Source organism: Bidens hawaiensis, unplaced genomic scaffold (genome assembly GCF_021521415.1).
Source record: "Bidens hawaiensis isolate Kalapana, Puna unplaced genomic scaffold, B.hawaiensis_p1.1 tig00010102_1, whole genome shotgun sequence".
NCBI classification, from domain to species: domain Eukaryota; kingdom Viridiplantae; phylum Streptophyta; class Magnoliopsida; order Asterales; family Asteraceae; genus Bidens; species Bidens hawaiensis.
This window is the reverse complement of record NW_027491762.1, coordinates 195760-215569: the sequence shown is the minus strand read 5'-3', so window position 1 is coordinate 215569 and position 19810 is coordinate 195760.

Sequence of the window (19810 nt, the reverse complement as noted above, 5' to 3'; positions counted from 1 at the left end):
TTAGGGCACTAGATATTATAAACTATCAACCTCTAATCTCGGTTTAGGCTAAATTTGATATTTACCATGTCACATCAACTTTACTCAAACCGTTAAATCTATTGATGAAAATATATGACTTATATTATTTACCAATCTTAGCAAGTAATCTCTAATACAAGGTATACCCCCGTTATCAAGAAATACCCTGACTTTTCTTTACCATGAATTAGTATGCACAATTTCATATGTATGGCTTTCAGACATTGTATCCCCTGAGGTCCGTTTCTTGTTGGTATTAAGATGCGCGCAATGGAGCAACAATTTATGAATAACAGCGTGTTTGATCAAGTTAGTAGTGAGTTTGTACAAAGTGCAATAGTGATCAAGTTTATTGACTTATAAAGGGTTCGCTCTGTCAATACCCAGATGTTAAACCGCACAAAAACTCATAGTGTCTAGAAACTTGAATCATCTTATCAATACATGATTTAAGGCCATAAAACCATACACCGTTGAAGTGTTAACCATTAACTAGATGCTTTTGTTTAAATGTTTTGATTTTTGTTGATCAAACAAACTTAAGGCTTGAGTATGACAGACTATTACGTTTTGGCCTCATTACCAAGACTTTGGTAAGAGAATAACACCTCTTTCAATTTGGCAATATTTTTAGGTCTATATCATATAGTATACGTTACTTGTTTGTTTAAGTCCTACCAAAGCACCACTGCAATTAATTACACAATCTTTTATGTCTTTTTTTATACTGCAATTTAGAATAAAATGACCAATGTATTATAATATTCTCTTTTGCTTCAAAAATCATTTTGAGGAGCACAATTTTTTTATTGTTTTTGAATTTTGAAAATATTTGAATGTTTTTTGGATTTTCTCTGCACATACTGAAAGCACAATTTTTTTGTATTTTCCCATTTTTCTCCCCCTGAAAACTAAAATATTAAAGAAAGAAAAAAGTAACAAATAAAACTGTACAAAAACATATAAATGATTAATCGAGCATAAGGATATCAACAAGTGATTTTAAACAATTTAAACCAAGCAAAAATTTGAATATGGTTTTATCAAAAGTTTTGGTAAAAAGGCCTGCCTTTTAGTATAGATTAATTTAATTTTGTAGCAATCACTATTAAAATGATAACGACTTTCAATATGCTTCGTTTTAGAGTGCGCACGAGGTTCTTCATTATACAAATGGAATTAGAGTTATCATTAAAATGGGAGTAGTAAGAAACTTCAAACTGTAATCCCGTAAGTGTTATTGGATCCATAAAACCTGTGAACATCAACTTGAGGCTGCCACGTATTCAGCTTCAACAGTTAAAGTGGAGACCATTGACTGGTCCTTACAACTCCAGGAAACAAGCCGGTTACCTAAGAACTGAAAACCTGCCATGGTAGACTTGAAGTTGATGTTGCATCCTCCATAGTCGGAACATGAGAAAAAAGTTGGTCGAAACTATTTGTTGGGTTTAGCAAGATTATCAACGTCCAAAATAACCATTTATTAAGGAAAACGCAATAGAAATAAAGTTTTAAATCTTGTTTTACCATTACATTTAACCCGTTTATTTTATACCCAATCCAGGATCCATATACAATATACATGCTATCAAAACACAACCATAGGGTGTCTCAAGAACACACATACCTTCAAGTCCAGAAAATCGAAAAGGGATGAATGAGTTTGAACGACTAGAATCCAAAGGAGGAATCCTCAAGCTTTTATACCCAACAAGCTCCAACAAACACCTTAGGTTTCTAGGGTCCTTTACACTTGCAAATCTCCTCTTGTTCTTCCCTTTGCTTCTCGGACGAAAGAAAGAGTAGAGAGAAAAATGTGTGTGTGAGAGAAAGTTGGATGCAAGAAGTGATCTCCAATGAATCAACATGCAAGTCATTGAAAGGAACAAGAAGAGAGAGGGAGCCGGCCCACATGGGTGGGTTTCCCCCCAAAACCAATACCCATTTGTTTATTCTTTTAAACCATATGTGTTACTTATCAAATAAATAACATCTAATATAAATTATCCATATAATTTATTTTACACACAATTGCAAATATTTAGAAAAACCATTTTCCTAATATGTAAGTGTTGATTATTGTTACTTAGATCATATCTAATAATAATTATCGTAGCATTTTCCTAGCTTGTTATTGGGTATGACCCGACTTGGATCAATACGTACTAGCCACGTCAACTCCAATATGTGTCTTTGGCAGATCGATTCCAACAATCTCCTACTTGCACAAGATACATAGATGATTGATGCAAATAGAAAATACCACCTAACAACGGTTTACTATCCCTAATACGCATGATGAAGTTCCATTCAATAACATCATCCCTTTCAAGTCCCATACTTGAAACTGATTTAAGTGAAACTATCATTTATCCTTTTGTCACAAATGTCATGTTAAATCTAGAGACACAAAGTGATCATTCTCTGTTGATTTAACTAATCAGTCCTTAGATATTTAACTCTCAACGAATAAGAGGGACAAATCCCCTATTGACTACAACCGTCTCTCGCTATCACCGTGTACTACACTAGAGCTTAGCCTTATGTACTGACATATTTCAGAACAACGAAGAACTAAGTCATTGTATAATAGTCGGTGAATATCAAGACCCAATATGTATCTCAGGTTGGAAGATACTATGATATTCGCCTTTACTAAAATTTACTTATGATCACAAATCACATGGATTCCATGCTGTAAAATTGAGGGCGGGTCAGTCCAATATTTATCCCATAAATATCTATGAACCTTGGAAGCAACCCTTTGCTATATTCATACCTTATGAATATCTACCAATCCAAGTTCATAATAGTCTTACTTTCATATTTGTTCCCACAACTATGATCGACTACGGATGTTTAGAATAATCAAATTATTCATGGATTTAAACATGCTAATATGGAACATAACTCAAGAACATGACCATAACCAAAACCATATGATTGAGTTAAAATAAAATTGTTCCGATATCCAAATACAAAATTTTGATCAAATCCAATCAATAGAATATCGAAGTCAGTATGACACTCATGCTTCGGCCTCTCAAGGAGCTTCGTGAGTGGATCCGCAATGGTTTGATCAGTGTGAACTTTGTGAATACATATCTTTCCTTTTTCAACTTCATCGCTTATGTAGTTGAATCTCCGCTCAATGTGCCTAGTCTTTTGATGTGCACGAGGTTCCTTGATTTAAGCAATCGCACCCTCGTTGTCACAAAATATTTCTAGAGGGTCTCGAATGGTATGGACTACCCCTAGGTCGGCAATGAACTTTCTAATCCATGCAACTTCTTGAGCTGCCAAGGAGGCAACGATGTATTCAGATTCTGTGGTAGACAAGCCTACCACATCTTGTTTTGTGCTCTTCTAGGAGACAACACCACCGTTTAGAACGAAGACATATCCCGATTGTGATCGAGAATCATCTCGATCAGTTTGGAAACTCGCATCCGTGTAACCCTTTAAAACGAGGTCCTCTTCACCAGAGCCATATATAAGAAACATATCCTTAGTCCACTTAAGGTATTTCAATATGCTCTTAACCGCCATCCAATGGCTAGTTTCCGGATTTTGTTGATATCAACTTGTCATGCTCAAAGCGCATGACACATCCGGTCTAGTGCATATCATGGCATACATGATGTATCCTATAGCAAATACATATGGGATTCCACTCATTTTGTCTTGATCATCCTTTGATCTTGGACATTGAGAAACACTCAATATTGTTCCTCTTTGAAAAGGTACCAAACCTTTCTTAAAGTTTTCCATCTTGAACCTTTTAAGGATTTTTTCAATGTATGCACTTTGATTCAAACCTATCAACCGAATTGATCTATCCCTATAGATTCTTATTCCCAGAATATTGGCAGCTTCACCAAGATCCTTGATGGAAAAGCAACTTTCAAGCCAGGCTTTTACACTTTCCAAGGTTGGAATGTCATTTCCAAACAGTAATATGCCATCGACATATAATACAAGAATGGTAATGATGCTCCCACTAGCTTTCTTATACACACAAGCTTCATCAGCGTTTTTGATGAATCCAAATTTCTTAATTTCATCATAAAAATGGTTATTCCAACTTCTAGATGCTTGATTCAATCAATAGATTGATTTCTTCATCTTGCATACCTTATTAGGATGTTGTGGATTGACAAAACTTTCAGGCTGAACCATATAGACATCTTCCTCAAGATGCCCATTTAGAAAAGCGGTTTTGACATCCATTTGCCATATCTGATAGTCATAATATGCGGCTGTGGCAAACAAAATCCTTATAGATTTTAGCATCGCCACGGGCGAGAAAGTTTCATCATAATAAACTCCTTGAGTTTCAGTGAAACCCTTTGCTACAAGCCTAGCTTTATAAGTATCCAAGTTTTCATTCATATCGGTTTTCTTCTTGAAAACCCACTTACTTTAAACCAGTTTGGAATTAAGATGTGGTATAACCAAGTCCCATACTTGATTATCATGCATTGATTGCATCTCTACGTTCATGGCTTGCAGCCATTTATCACAATCAGATTGTGACATTACATCTATGTATGTTGTTGGTTCATCAGAGTCTACCACGTCGCATCCATCCATAAAAAATCCGTATCTTTAAGGTGGGGTGCTAATTCTACCAGATTTGCGAACGTTTTGTGTGTGTTGATCATCTTCAACAACCTCTTGTTGATTGCTAGTGTCAACCAAATGTGTATCGGCTTGTGGTTCTCGATCCTCCTCAAGTTCCACAGTTCAATCAATTCCTTCCATAAGGAACCTTTTTTTCCAAAAACATAGCCTTTCGAGCTATAAACAATTTATGCTCGTTTGGATTGTAGAAATAGTATCCCATTGAATCTTTGGGATATCCTACAAAAATACACTTTGTGAATCGGCTTTCAAGTTTGGATTGTAGATTTTGACATAAGCCTCACAACCCCATAACCTTAAATAAGATAATGATGGAATCCTTCCATGCCATATTTCAAAAGGTGTCCTTTCCACTTTCTTGGTTGGTGCCATATTTAAAATACGGGCTGCGAAGATCAATGCGAAACCCCAAAATGATAGAGGTAACGTGCTTCCAGCCATTATGGATCGAACCATATCCAATAGAGTTCGATTCCTACTTTCAGACACACCATTGTGTTGTGGCGTTCCAGGTGGAGTAAATTGTGAGATAATCCCACAATTCCTAAGATGATCTAGAAACACATCATTGAGGTATTCATCTCCACTATCAGAACGTAACACTTTGATTGTTTTGTTGAGTTGATTTTGTACTTCATTTTGGAAGACTTTGAACATTTCAAAGACTTCATCTTTGTGTCTTAACAAGAACACATACCCATAGCGACTATAATCATCGGTAAAGGTAATGAAGTATCTTTCACCATTCCTTTTCATTGTCTTAAAAGGACCACATACATCCGAATGTATGATGCCTATCAAGTCTTTCGCCCTTTCATTAGTTACACTAAAGGGTTCTTTGCTCATTTTCCCAATAAACAAGATTCACACTCATCGAATGAATAATCATTTGATTTCAAAAGACCATTCTTTTGAAGTGTATGAATGCAATCCTTGTTTATGTTACCGAGGCGACAATGCCAAAGAAAAGTCTTTCTCAAATCCAATTTTAGTCTTTTGGTGCTATATTTGTACAACGAGTTATCAATAGTTGTGTTATCATGAACCAATTCATAAATGTCATTAGACGGCATCACTTTAAAATAAAAAACATCATTCATGAAAACATAAAAACCATTGTTTACAAACATGAAATCATAACCAAATTGTCTTAATACAGAAACATATATAATATTCCTAGTTAAACTAGGAGAGTACAAAATGTTTTTCAAAAGAACTTCTAAACCATTTGGAAGCTTCAAAAGATAATCTCCTCGGGCTTGGACGTCAACCTTTGCTCCATTGCCCATGAAGAGACTTATATCTCCTTTCTTGAAATCATTTCTTCTTTTGAACCCCTGCATTGAATTGCATATATGAGTTCCACATTCGGTATCCAATACCCATATGTTAGAAGAAACAATAATAAGATCAATATGGATTATGAAAGTTGTACCTGAGGTTTGCCCCGCATCCCTCTTAGCTTTCAACTCCTTGAGATAGGTCAGACATTTTCTCATCCAGTGACCTATCTCCCCACAACCAAAGCACGGATCCTCAGCGCTAACCTTAGCTTCTTGGGTTTTGGTTCCGCCTAGGCCTTTCCTTTGAACCCCTTCTTGACTTGCCCTTACCAACGACAACCTTTTCCTTTGGTTCCGGGAGATGCCTCTTCTTCAAGCCACCCTCATTTATCGCAAGAAAGGGTAAAAAATTTTTACCCATGCCGGCTTCGGCTGTCTTGAGCATTGCTTGAAGTTCACCAATGCTTTTGTCCCATCTGTTCATGTTGTATTTCATGATGAATGTCTCAAACCTTTAAATTAAGCCATTGAGGAACAAATTCGTGTCTAACTCCTTTGAGACCGGACAGTTAAGCCGTTAAAGCCGATCAATGAGGCTTTTCATCTTAAACACATAAGATGAGACATATTGGGTTTCTTCCATATGACATGCATGAAGTGCTCGAACTGTTTCGAAGCGCTCCACCCTTGCTTGAGTAAGGAACATTTCCTTAAGTTGGGTTTTAATGTCATACGCCCCATGATTCTCGACATCCTTTTGGATCTCGAGAATCATTGTTCCCAACATGAGGCAAGAAACTTGTACCGAATCCTCGGTGTATTTTAGCCAATCCGCGTAGGCATCCAAGTTTTTGACATCGGGTTCATCGGGAATAGGATCGTCTAAAATGTAGGACTTCTTTTCCTGCTTTAGAACAATTCTCAAGTTTTGATACTAGTCCATGAAATTATTATATTTTAGAATATCCTTATCCATTATAGATCTTAGTGATAAGTTATGCACGGTGGGATAATAGCGTTCTGTGGATTGTTTGCTGCCATCTATAAAGAATTTAACAAAGTTCAATTTAGTATTTTCGATATCAATAAATATTTAATCATTAATTACCCTTTAATTTCTCCAAGGCAATTATTGATTAAAATCTAGAATCCAACGTTTCATTCAAATAGTAGTTAGGTGACCTTTATCCCACTATTCTAATTAACAAGGTAGTCAACGGTTGACAATTGCAACCCTTTGCAACTTCTAGTATTATGTGATCGGTTAAACATCATATGTTTAGTTGGCATGTTTAATCCCATCAACAACTTTGTATGCCATGCTTCGGTGACCCTATTCACATGGTTTCCAAATCAAGTTGTCCTACTTACACACACGTGTGAGTTTAAACATACATGTGGTTAGGTAACCTTTATCCCACAAGCATTGTAAAATCACCTCAAGATCACAAGTTTTCTTAAATGTGGTTAGGTGACCTTTATCCTACATCAAGACTCCAAGTGACTCGAGTGTCGTATAAAAGGATGGTGTTTAACTTGTTTTGTAAGGGATTTAGTTTTCAAAATTCTGGATTGGAAAACTATTTAATGTACCTTCCATAAGCATGCATTCAAATGTATGGTACTCTTTGAAAACCAATTTTCATATTCCTTTTAGTAAAACCCATTTTATTATGAAATTATTAACAGTTAATAAAACCAACTTTATTACTCAACAATTTCAAAGGAATCACTTTTATGCTAGTTGTCGATTTTAATTGTTAACATTCAAACATGATAAAACAATAAAATTAAATCAACCATGCAAGCATAAAATACAATCACATGTCCATAACCATAGCCACCTAAAGAGACACTTGTTGACCAAAACAGGTGTGCATAAGGTCTCTCCTAAAGGACGAGCATGAGACAAGGTATGAGATGGTGAACTCCCACTTGACACCGCATCCTTATGCTTCAAGCGTTCACTCCTTATTGTGATCCTTCTTCTTTAATTGGTCTTGCACTTGGGCTTCCACCAAAATGGTATTGTAGTTGCATCTCCTCTACAAAATATATCCAAATACATTTTTCTAGTAAAAGAAATACAACTATGGTACTTATTTATTAAAACCAATTGAATGAATAAATATATTACAGACCCGAATAAACTGTTGCAACTCCTCTTGCATTTCTTTAACCCACGAAGAATCTTGATGTGCCATAGGAACACTCGTCGGCTCCACTTGAGATAAAAAGTAAGTGTATCGGGCGATACTCATGATTCCTGAAGTATGCATGTCAACATATGCACATAACACTTCATCGTAACATACATTAGCAACTTGATGTCGCATATGAATGCCTACATTAAGATCATCAACGATGCTGTCTTCAGGATGATACGTGTTATTCCAAATAGTTCGATTAACGGAGACAACCACATTGTCTTCTAAATTAGTAAGACGTTCTTCAGCTGCTACCATTTGAGGAGATTCTCCAAAAAAGTAACCCCTTCAATCTCCTTTTCATCGAATTTTCCCATCTCATGTTTCAACATCGCACAAGGACACCCAAATGGTTCGAGGCACTTTAAGTTAGGCTTACGATTATTACAAAGCTCATAAGTCATCTTCATAAGTTGTTTGAACGTTACGATTGAGCGTATAACAAGTGGTGTTCACAACTTCGTTCCAGAGTTGAAAAAGAAAGGTTGAATCCGCCAACATCGCTTTAGCAGCTCCAATCAATGTTCAGTTTTTCCTCTCAGCAACACCGTTTGGTTGTTGCACATATGGATAATTGTAATCCCGATGAATTACCTTTTGAATACAAAAAAATTCCAACACATTGCTCTTAAAATCCGTACCATTATCACTTTGAATACGCCTCACTTTATGCTTTTTAAGTGATTCAATCTTAGTAATCAAGTTTTGCACAAGAATTGGTATCTGATCCTTAGAACTCAAAAATATACTCGTGAATACCTTAAATAGTCACAGGTAATTACTATTCAATATCAATCACCAGCAATACTCGAACGATTCACCGGACCGAATATATCCTTATAAAGACGTTCCAAAGGAGTATCAATGGAATTTATTTGCTTCAACGGGTGTGACTTCTTCTTCTGTTTGTCTTTCTTGCATGCAACAATGTGATCGGTCAATTTTAAATGCTTTAGTAAAACACCGTCCACCAAATCATTAGCCATCAAATGATTCATCTTTCTAACATGAATATGACCTATTTGTCTGTGCCAAAAAACTGAGTCTTTCTCGGTTGCTTTCAAGACAAAACAAGTTCCAACAGAAGGCAAAGACGATGAAATATTAGTACTCATAATAAGTACATAAATATCATTAGATCGGTGAGATCTCATGACAACCATGTCTTCAGGATTGACATAACCCGGTTTAAGGACTACTTTTCAGTGAATACAGTGGTATACTTCCTATCACAAATCTGAGAAATACTTATCGCAATAATTAACATTCTCAAATGTAATGCTTCCATTTGAAACATGACCCTCTTTGGTAATAATACCACCTTGATTCCCAGCAAAAGCAACATAACCTCCTTGAATATATGTGACGTTTGAGAGAAGATTGAGATTGCCGGTAATGTGTCGAGAGCATCCACTATCCATGATCCATTTGTCTCCAGATATAGTCTTGGATGAACTCTGCACACAACAAGGAAAATGATTTGACCAAAAATGTTGCCCAGGCCTCAGTCTTGGGCACCTCTTTCTTTTCATTTTGAGAATCAATAAATTCATACATCAAATGTGATTGATGTAGTTGTGAATACGTTACATGTCTCTTCGACTTTCGTCAAAGATATACATCCTTAATCACATCGGTGTCATTATTTTTACAAATCGATTGAGTGGGTTCAAATAATTTGTTCTTTAAATTAATCTTGTCAGCATTAACATGAACCACCTTCCGTGGAGTCACGTCATGTAACATGATGCCTGTTTCATCAAGCTGAAGTTGTGGTTCTCTTTTCATGATTTCCTTCACCAAAGGAACCTTTTGTGATTGTTCCTGGGCTACATGCTTTGAATTATTATTAACCCTAGTTCTATTTTACTTTGGATGTTGAAACTGATTTGTTTAATGATTTGGACCGTGCAAAGGCTTGTTCAAGATCATTTAAACTTGATGTTTCATTGTGAAAGAAACTTTCGATTAATTCTGGTTTGATCAAGTTTAATGTAATATCTTTCTCATCAAAGACCTTGTTCACCACCTTAATTTTAATAACCATACTGGTATTTACTTAACCAACAGTCGGATTAATGAGTTTCATTAAATCCTCATCAAAATCAGTAGTTTTTATTTTTTGATTTCTTGGTGTTTTCAGTGGACTTGTTTACTATAGATGTATTTGAACCAAACACAACTTCCTCACATTCATGAGGTTCAAATAAAATGTGATTAGAACGACGAATTTTCTTTTCCTTGTGTACTTCTTTTGGTTTAAAACACATCCTCAATCATAACTTCATCAACAGTTTCAACAAAACTTTTAACATATGTTCCTTGAATTAAGGATTGAAAAACATGTTTTGTTTTTCCACATTAAAAGGTGTTTCAACCATTTTAGGAGGATTAACAGTTGAAGAACTGTAATTAACAACATTTTCTTCTTTTCCTAAAAATGGATTGTTTGACTAATCATTGTGAAACGGTGGAGGAACTTCAACAAATCCTAAGCCGTTTTTAGAACCTTTATGTTGACCAGATACTTCAGTTATTTTATTTAACATAAAAGATGAGTTTCTAAATTTCCCAAGCTTGTTTTTCAACTCAAATACTTCATTCTGAAGTTCAGTTATTTTTGTTCTTGATTTAAGAATTTCTTGAACTTGACGATCAATGATAATAAACATTCTTGAAAGTTCAGCCTTTAGATCGTGATTACTATTTGACAGCCCCTCAATTTTAATTTTAGATTTTTGTTCCAAATCAGAGGCTTGTCGATAGTTATCACGAACTATCACCAAATGTTTCATCAAGATTTCACTGCGAACTCTAATTATGTCAAATTTTGACTTAAATTCATCACATTGAAAACAAGATGAATTCTCAGATACTTTAACATATTCGCCTTTAAATTTTAAGTCTCAACATAAGAGGAGTAGGACTAACCTCTTCTATCTTAGCCATACAAGCAAAAGAACTTTGAGGATCATGGCTAGACACATCGGTATTAGACTTTGTTTCTGACTCATCACCATCAGCAGTCAATCCATCACCCATTGCGTCTTGAAAGTTATCAACAAAACATAGTAAGATTAGCCTGGTTATCGTTAGAAGAACCACCCAAAAGTTGTTGGTTCCAGTCAATACCCTCAGCAGTTAACAAAGCTTGTTATCTACCCGGCTTCACAAATTCACCCCTAAAAAGTTTTCTCTTTAGAATCAGAATACTTCTTTCCAGCACCTCGATCTTGATTACGAGATCATGTGTACTCCTTCTTGGGTTTATCACATTCTTAGGAAAAATTCCCAAAGTTTTGCCAATTTTAGCAACAAACTTTTAAATTATCAAAACTGACTCTTTTGTTTAGAATTGGCAAATTCGTCCCAGTCTTCTACATAAACCACTTAACCATCCAAACAATCATCGCCATATTCTATTTGAGATCCAAAAGTTCTGAATCATCTCAGTCGATTTGATCATGGTCCTCATCAGTTAATTCACTTGTGGAAATATTCCCACCCACTAGTGGTTCATATGAACTCATAGATGCACTCAAGAAATCAAAATGATGTCCTGCTTCTTTCATGTTGACCTATGGTGTTTGAGTTCTGGGAGAATTACCCGCACCAGCAAAAGAACCACTAGAACTTCCAGATGCCATAGAGCAAACATTTGGCATAGAATCACTTGCAGCTTGTGGGATTTCTTGTGTATTTTGACATTAAAAAGAAAATATAGGAACCGAACTGCTACTCATTGGTAAGGAACCACCATATAATGTAGGATCTTGATTATCCTTTGAACAATTCTGGCATCTCAAACCATATTCCCTTTCCTCAATCTTTTGTATGAACTCCAGTTCAGTCAGATAATCATTTTTGAAAAAGTTGTTTTCTTTCAACACAAGTAGGAAAGTTAAGTACGAAGTTGGCAATGAATTCGTGACCATATCAATCTACTCAAAATGAGTAGGTTCCATCTTTAATTTTTTCATTTCAGTAATGAGATGACAAAATCTCATCAACATTTCTTTGACGGTCTCTCATTCCAGTAAACAAAAATTTGGATATTGAAACTTCAACATGACCTTCTTGCTTCCAATGTGTTGCCCATACTTCTCATCCTTAGATGTTGGAAAAGAGAAACACAAATCTTAATACTCCCAACTTGATGGAAAATATTGTCAGGTAAAGCCAAAGTCAATGTTAAATAAGCTTTAGTTTCAATCTCCAAGGCTTTCTTCTCATCTTGAGTATACGTGTCAAATGGTTTTTCTTCATAAGTGGTAATAGGATCACAAATCATGGGAGTTTTGTATACGTTATCAAGGCTTTGAGCACACTCAAGATGTATGGACCTTAATAATTTCTGAAACTAAAGTTGTGCACCTGCCATAGCTGAGCTAGCCTACGACAACAAACACATTTTTGCATTTTTGCAAGATGACTTTGTGGGACGTGATATATTTGGGGACGTAATTACTTTCAACGTAGGCACATATTCTCTATGCTATATCCGCTGATGTCTCAGTACATTTCAGCGTGATTCGTCCATATTGGGACATTTCTAGCTATGTTAATGCTGAGAACTATATATTAGCTGTTGTGTAGAAAAGGACTAGAAGACGAAGCTATTCAGCTGATCAAAGACAAAGAGAATGAGATGAGGGGGAGTTTGTTAGTGCATTGTATTGTTTGTCTCAATCTTTTAATTTATTGTAATTTATTTATATTAATGTAAAAGGGCGTTTTGGTCATTATACCAGTCCATTTGTTATGTAATATGGGTTCATTCGTTAAGGATGTTTAACGAATCAGCCTAATCGTTATTAGTTAAATACCATTCGTTATGGAATGTTAACGAACGAGGTATAGTGAATAAGTCATTCGCTATACTGTTAAGTTATTACAGAGACTAAAGACAAATGAGTCTCATTCGTTATGACCTGTATAACGAATGGACTTCGTCTTCTTTATATATGTGCTTCCTGAAATATAATTTACCAAGTGTGTTGATAAATATTCCCTAGTGTCGTTACTATACCCAATTTCCCTCTCACACACACACTTCATTCGAGTGGCTCGTTAGTTTGTCGGAGTCGGATAATGATTTGCTATTCAAGAATGAGATATGATTTGCAGATATTTGAGATTATGATCAGTCTATGCAATTCCAACATGTTGTGCATGTTTGCAACGCGTTTGGAGTTCATAGTTGTGCAGACTAGAAGACGAAGCTATTCAGCTGATCAAAGACAAAGAGAATGAGATGAGGGGGAGTTTGTTAGTGCATTGTATTGTTTGTCTCAGTCTTTTTATTTATTGTAATTTATTTATATTAGTGTAAAAGGGCGTTTTGGTCATTATACCAGTCCATTTGTTATGTAATATGGGTTCATTCGTTAAGGATGTTTAACGAATCAGCCTAATCGTTATTAGTTAAATACCATTCGTTATGGAATGTTAACGAACGAGGTATAGTGAATAAGTCATTCGCTATACTGTTAAGTTATTAAAGAGACTAAAGACAAATGAGTCTCATTCGTTATGACCTGTATAACGAATGGACTTCGTCTTCTTTATATATGTGCTTCCAGAAACATAATTTAACAAGTGTGTTGACAACAATTCCCTAGTCTCGTTACTATACCCAATTTCCCTCTCACACACACACTTCATTCGAGTGGCTCGTTAGTTTGTCGGAGTCGGATAATGATTTGCTATTCAAGAATGAGATCTGATTTGCAGATATTTGAGATTATGATCAGTCTATGCAATTCCAATATGTTGTGCATGTTTGCAACGCGTTTGGAGTTCATAGTTGTGCAGACTAGAAGACGAAGCTATTCAGCTGATCAAAGACAAAGAGAATGAGATGAGGGGGAGTTTGTTAGTGCATTGTATTGTTTGTCTCAGTCTTTTTATTTATTGTAATTTATTTATATTAATGTAAAAGGGCGTTTTGGTCTTTATACCAGTCCATTTGTTATGTAATATGGGTTCATTCGTTAAGGATGTTTAACGAATCAGCCTAATCGTTATTAGTTAAATACCATTCGTTATGTAGTGTTAACGAACGAGGTATAGTGAATAAGTCATTCGCTATACTGTTAAGTTATTACAGAGACTAAAGACAAATGAGTCTCATTCGTTATGACCTGTATAACGAATGGACTTCGTCTTCTTTATATATGTGCTTCCTGAAACATAATTTAACAAGTGTGTTGACAAATATTCCCTAGTCTCGTTACTATACCCAATTTCCCTCTCACACACACACTTCATTCGAGTGGCTCGTTAGTTTGTCGGAGTCGGATTATGATTTGCTATTCAAGAATGAGATCTGATTTGCAGATATTTGAGATTATGATCAGTCTATGCAATTCCAACATGTTGTGCATGTTTGCAACGCGTTTGGAGTTCATAGTTGTGCAGACTAGAAGACGAAGCTATTCAGCTGATCAAAGACAAAGAGAATGACATGAGGGGGAGTTTGTTAGTGCATTGTATTGTTTGTCTCAGTCTTTTTATTTATTGTAATTTATTTATATTAACGTAAAAGGGCGTTTTGGTCATTATACCAGTCCATTTATTATGTAATATGGGTTCATTCGTTAAGGATGTTTAACGAATCAGCCTAATCGTTATTAGTTAAATACCATTCGTTATGGAATGTTAACGAACGAGGTATAGTGAATAAGTCATTCGCTATACTGTTAAGTTATTAAAGAGACTAAAGACAAATGAGTCTCATTCGTTATGACCTGTATAACGAATGGACTTCGTCTTCTTTATATATGTGCTTCCAGAAACATAATTTAACAAGTGTGTTGACAAATATTCCCTAGTCTCGTTACTATACCCAATTTCCCTCTCACACACACACTTCATTCGAGTGGCTCGTTAGTTTGTCGGAGTCGGATAATGATTTGCTATTCAAGAATGAGATCTGATTTGCAGATATTTGAGATTATGATCAGTCTATGCAATTCCAATATGTTGTGCATGTTTGCAACGCGTTTGGAGTTCATAGTTGTGCAGACTAGAAGACGAAGCTATTCAGCTGATCAAAGACAAAGAGAATGAGATGAGGGGGAGTTTGTTAGTGCATTGTATTGTTTGTCTCAGTCTTTTTATTTATTGTAATTTATTTATATTAATGTAAAAGGGCGTTTTGGTCTTTATACCAGTCCATTTGTTATGTAATATGGGTTCATTCGTTAAGGATGTTTAACGAATCAGCCTAATCGTTATTAGTTAAATACCATTCGTTATGGAGTGTTAACGAACGAGGTATAGTGAATAAGTCATTCGCTATACTGTTAAGTTATTACAGAGACTAAAGACAAATGAGTCTCATTCGTTATGACCTGTATAACGAATGGACTTCGTCTTCTTTATATATGTGCTTCCTGAAACATAATTTAACAAGTGTGTTGACAAATATTCCCTAGTCTCGTTACTATACCCAATTTCCCTCTCACACACACACTTCATTCGAGTGGCTCGTTAGTTTGTCGGAGTCGGATTATGATTTGCTATTTAAGAATGAGATCTGATTTGCAGATATTTGAGATTATGATCAGTCTATGCAATTCCAACATTTTGTGCATGTTTGCAACGCGTTTGGAGTTCATAGTTGTGCAGACTAGAAGACGAAGCTATTCAGCTGATCAAAGACAAAGAGAATGAGATGAGGGGGAGTTTGTTAGTGCATTGTATTGTTTGTCTCAGTCTTTTAATTTATTGTAATTTATTTATATTAATGTAAAAGGGCGTTTTGGTCATTATACCAGTCCATTTGTTATGTAATATGGGTTCATTCGTTAAGGATGTTTAACGAATCAGCCTAATCGTTATTAGTTAAATACCATTCGTTATGGAGTGTTAACGAACGAGGTATAGTGAATAAGTCATTCGCTATACTGTTAAGTTATTACAGAGACTAAAGACAAATGAGTCTCATTCGTTATGACCTGTATAACGAATGGACTTCGTCTTCTTTATATATGTGCTTCCAGAAACATAATTTAACAAGTGTGTTGACAAATATTCCCTAGTCTCGTTACTATACCCAATTTCCCTCTCACACACACACTTCATTCGAGTGGCTCGTTAGTTTGTCGGAGTCGGATAATGATTTGCTATTCAAGAATGAGATCTGATTTGCAGATATTTGAGATTATGATCAGTCTATGCAATTCCAACATGTTGTGCATGTTTGCAACGCGTTTGGAGTTCATAGTTGTGCAGACTAGAAGACGAAGCTATTCAGCTGATCAAAGACAAAGAGAATGAGATGAGGGGGAGTTTGTTAGTGCATTGTATTGTTTGTCTCATTCTTTTTATTTATTGTAATTTATTTATATTAATGTAAAAGGGCGTTTTGGTCTTTATACCAGTCCGTTTGTTATGTAATTTGGGTTCATTCGTTAAGAATGTTTAACGAATCAGCCTAATCGTTATTAGTTAAATACCATTCGTTATGGAATGTTAACGAACGAGGTATCGTGAATAAGTCATTCGCTATACTGTTAAGTTATTACAGAGACTAAAGACAAATGAGTCTCATTCGTTATGACCTGTATAACGAATGGACTTCGTCTTCTTTATATATGTGCTTCCTGAAACATAATTTAACAAGTGTGTTGATAAATATTCCCTAGTCTCGTTACTATACCCAATTTCCCTCTCACACACACACTTCATTCGAGTGGCTCGTTAGTTTGTCGGAGTCGGATAATGATTTGCTATTCAAGAATGAGATCTGATTTGCAGATATTTGAGATTATGATCAGTCTATGCAATTCCAACATGTTGTGCATGTTTGCAACGCGTTTGGAGTTCATAGTTGTGCAGACTAGAAGACGAAGCTATTCAGCTGATCAAAGACTAAGAGAATGAGATGAGGGGGAGTTTGTTAGTGCATTGTATTGTTTGTCTCAGTCTTTTTATTTATTGTAATTTATTTATATTAATGTAAAAGGGCGTTTTGGTCTTTATACCAGTCCATTTGTTATGTAATATGGGTTCATTCGTTAAGGATGTTTAACGAATCAGCCTAATCGTTATTAGTTAAATACCATTCGTTATGGACTGTTAACGAACGAGGTATAGTGAATAAGTCATTCGCTATACTGTTAAGTTATTACAGAGACTAAAGACAAATGAGTCTCATTCGTTATGACCTGTATAACGAATGAACTTCGTCTTCTTTATATATGTGCTTCCTGAAACATAATTTAACAAGTGTGTTGATAAATATTCCCTAGTGTCGTTACTATACCCAATTTCCCTCTCACACACACACTTCATTCGAGTGGCTCGTTAGTTTGTCGGAGTCGGATAATGATTTGCTATTCAAGAATGAGATCTGATTTGCAGATATTTGAGATTATGATCAGTCTATGCTATTCCAACATGTTGTGCATGTTTGCAACGCGTTTGGAGTTCATAGTTGTGCAGACTAGAAGACGAAGCTATTCAGCTGATCAAAGACAAAGAGAATGAGATGAGGGGGAGTTTGTTAGTGCATTGTATTGTTTGTCTCAGTCTTTTTATTTATTGTAATTTATTTATATTAATGTAAAAGGGCGTTTTGGTCTTTATACCAGTCCATTTGTTATGTAATTTGGGTTCATTCGTTAAGAATGTTTAACGAATCAGCCTAATCGTTATTAGTTAAATACCATTCGTTATGGAATGTTAACGAACGAGGTATAGTGAATAAGTCATTCGCTATACTGTTAAGTTATTACAGAGACTAAAGACAAATGAGTCTCATTCGTTATGACCTGTATAACGAATGGACTTCGTCTTCTTTATATATGTGCTTCCTGAAACATAATTTAACAAGTGTGTTGATAAATATTCCCTAGTCTCGTTACTATACCCAATTTCCCTCTCACACACACACTTCATTCGAGTGGCTCGTTAGTTTGTCGGAGTCGGATAATGATTTGCTATTCAAGAATGAGATCTGATTTGCAGATATTTGAGATTATGATCAGTCTATGCAATTCCAACATGTTGTGCATGTTTGCAACGCGTTTGGAGTTCATAGTTGTGCAGACTAGAAGACGAAGCTATTCAGCTGATCAAAGACTAAGAGAATGAGATGAGGGGGAGTTTGTTAGTGCATTGTATTGTTTGTCTCAGTCTTTTTATTTATTGTAATTTATTTATATTAATGTAAAAGGGCGTTTTGGTCTTTATACCAGTCCATTTGTTATGTAATTTGGGTTCATTCGTTAAGAATGTTTAACGAATCAGCCTAATCGTTATTAGTTAAATACCATTCGTTATGGAATGTTAACGAACGAGGTATAGTGAATAAGTCATTCGCTATACTGTTAAGTTATTACAGAGACTAAAGACAAATGAGTCTCATTCGTTATGACCTGTATAACGAATGGACTTCGTCTTCTTTATATATGTGATTCCTGAAACATAATTTAACAAGTGTGTTGATAAATATTCCCTAGTCTCGTTACTATACCCAATTTCCCTCTCACACACACACTTCATTCGAGTGGCTCGTTAGTTTGTCGGAGTCGGATAATGATTTGCTATTCAAGAATGAGATCTGATTTGCAGATATTTGAGATTATGATCAGTCTATGCAATTCCAACATGTTGTGCATGTTTGCAACGCGTTTGGAGTTCATAGTTGTGCAGACTAGAAGACGAAGCTATTCAGCTGATCAAAGACAAAGAGAATGAGATGAGGGGGAGTTTGTTAGTGCATTGTATTGTTTGTCTCAGTCTTTTTATTTATTGTAATTTATTTATATTAATGTAAAAGGGCGTTTTGGTCTTTATACTAGTCCATTTGTTATGTAATATGGGTTCATTCGTTAAGGATGTTTAACGAATCAGCCTAATCGTTATTAGTTAAATACCATTCGTTATGGAATGTTAACGAACGAGGTATAGTTAATAAGTCCTTCGCTATACTGTTAAGTTATTACAGAGACTAAAGACAAATGAGTCTCATTCGTTATGACCTGTATAACGAATGGACTTCGTCTTCTTTATATATGTGCTTCCTGAAACATAATTTAACAAGTGTGTTGATAAATATTCCCTAGTGTCGTTACTATACCCAATTTCCCTCTCACACACACACTTCATTCGAGTGGCTCGTTAGTTTGTCGGAGTCGGATAATGATTTGCTATTCAAGAATGAGATCTGATTTGCAGATATTTGAGATTATGATCAGTCTATGCAATTCCAACATGTTGTGCATGTTTGCAACGCGTTTGGAGTTCATAGTTGTGCAGACTAGAAGACGAAGCTATTCAGCTGATCAAAGACAAAGAGAATGAGATGAGGGGGAGTTTGTTAGTGCATTGTATTGTTTGTCTCATTCTTTTTATTTATTGTAATTTATTTATATTAATGTAAAAGGGCGTTTTGGTCTTTATACCAGTCCATTTGTTATGTAATTTGGGTTCATTCGTTAAGAATATTTAACGAATCAGCCTAATCGTTATTAGTTAAATACCATTCGTTATGGAATGTTAACGAACGAGGGATAGTGAATAAGTCATTCGCTATACTGTTAAGTTATTACAGAGACTAAAGACAAATGAGTCTCATTCGTTATGACCTGTATAACGAATGGACTTCGTCTTCTTTATATATGTGCTTCCTGAAACATAATT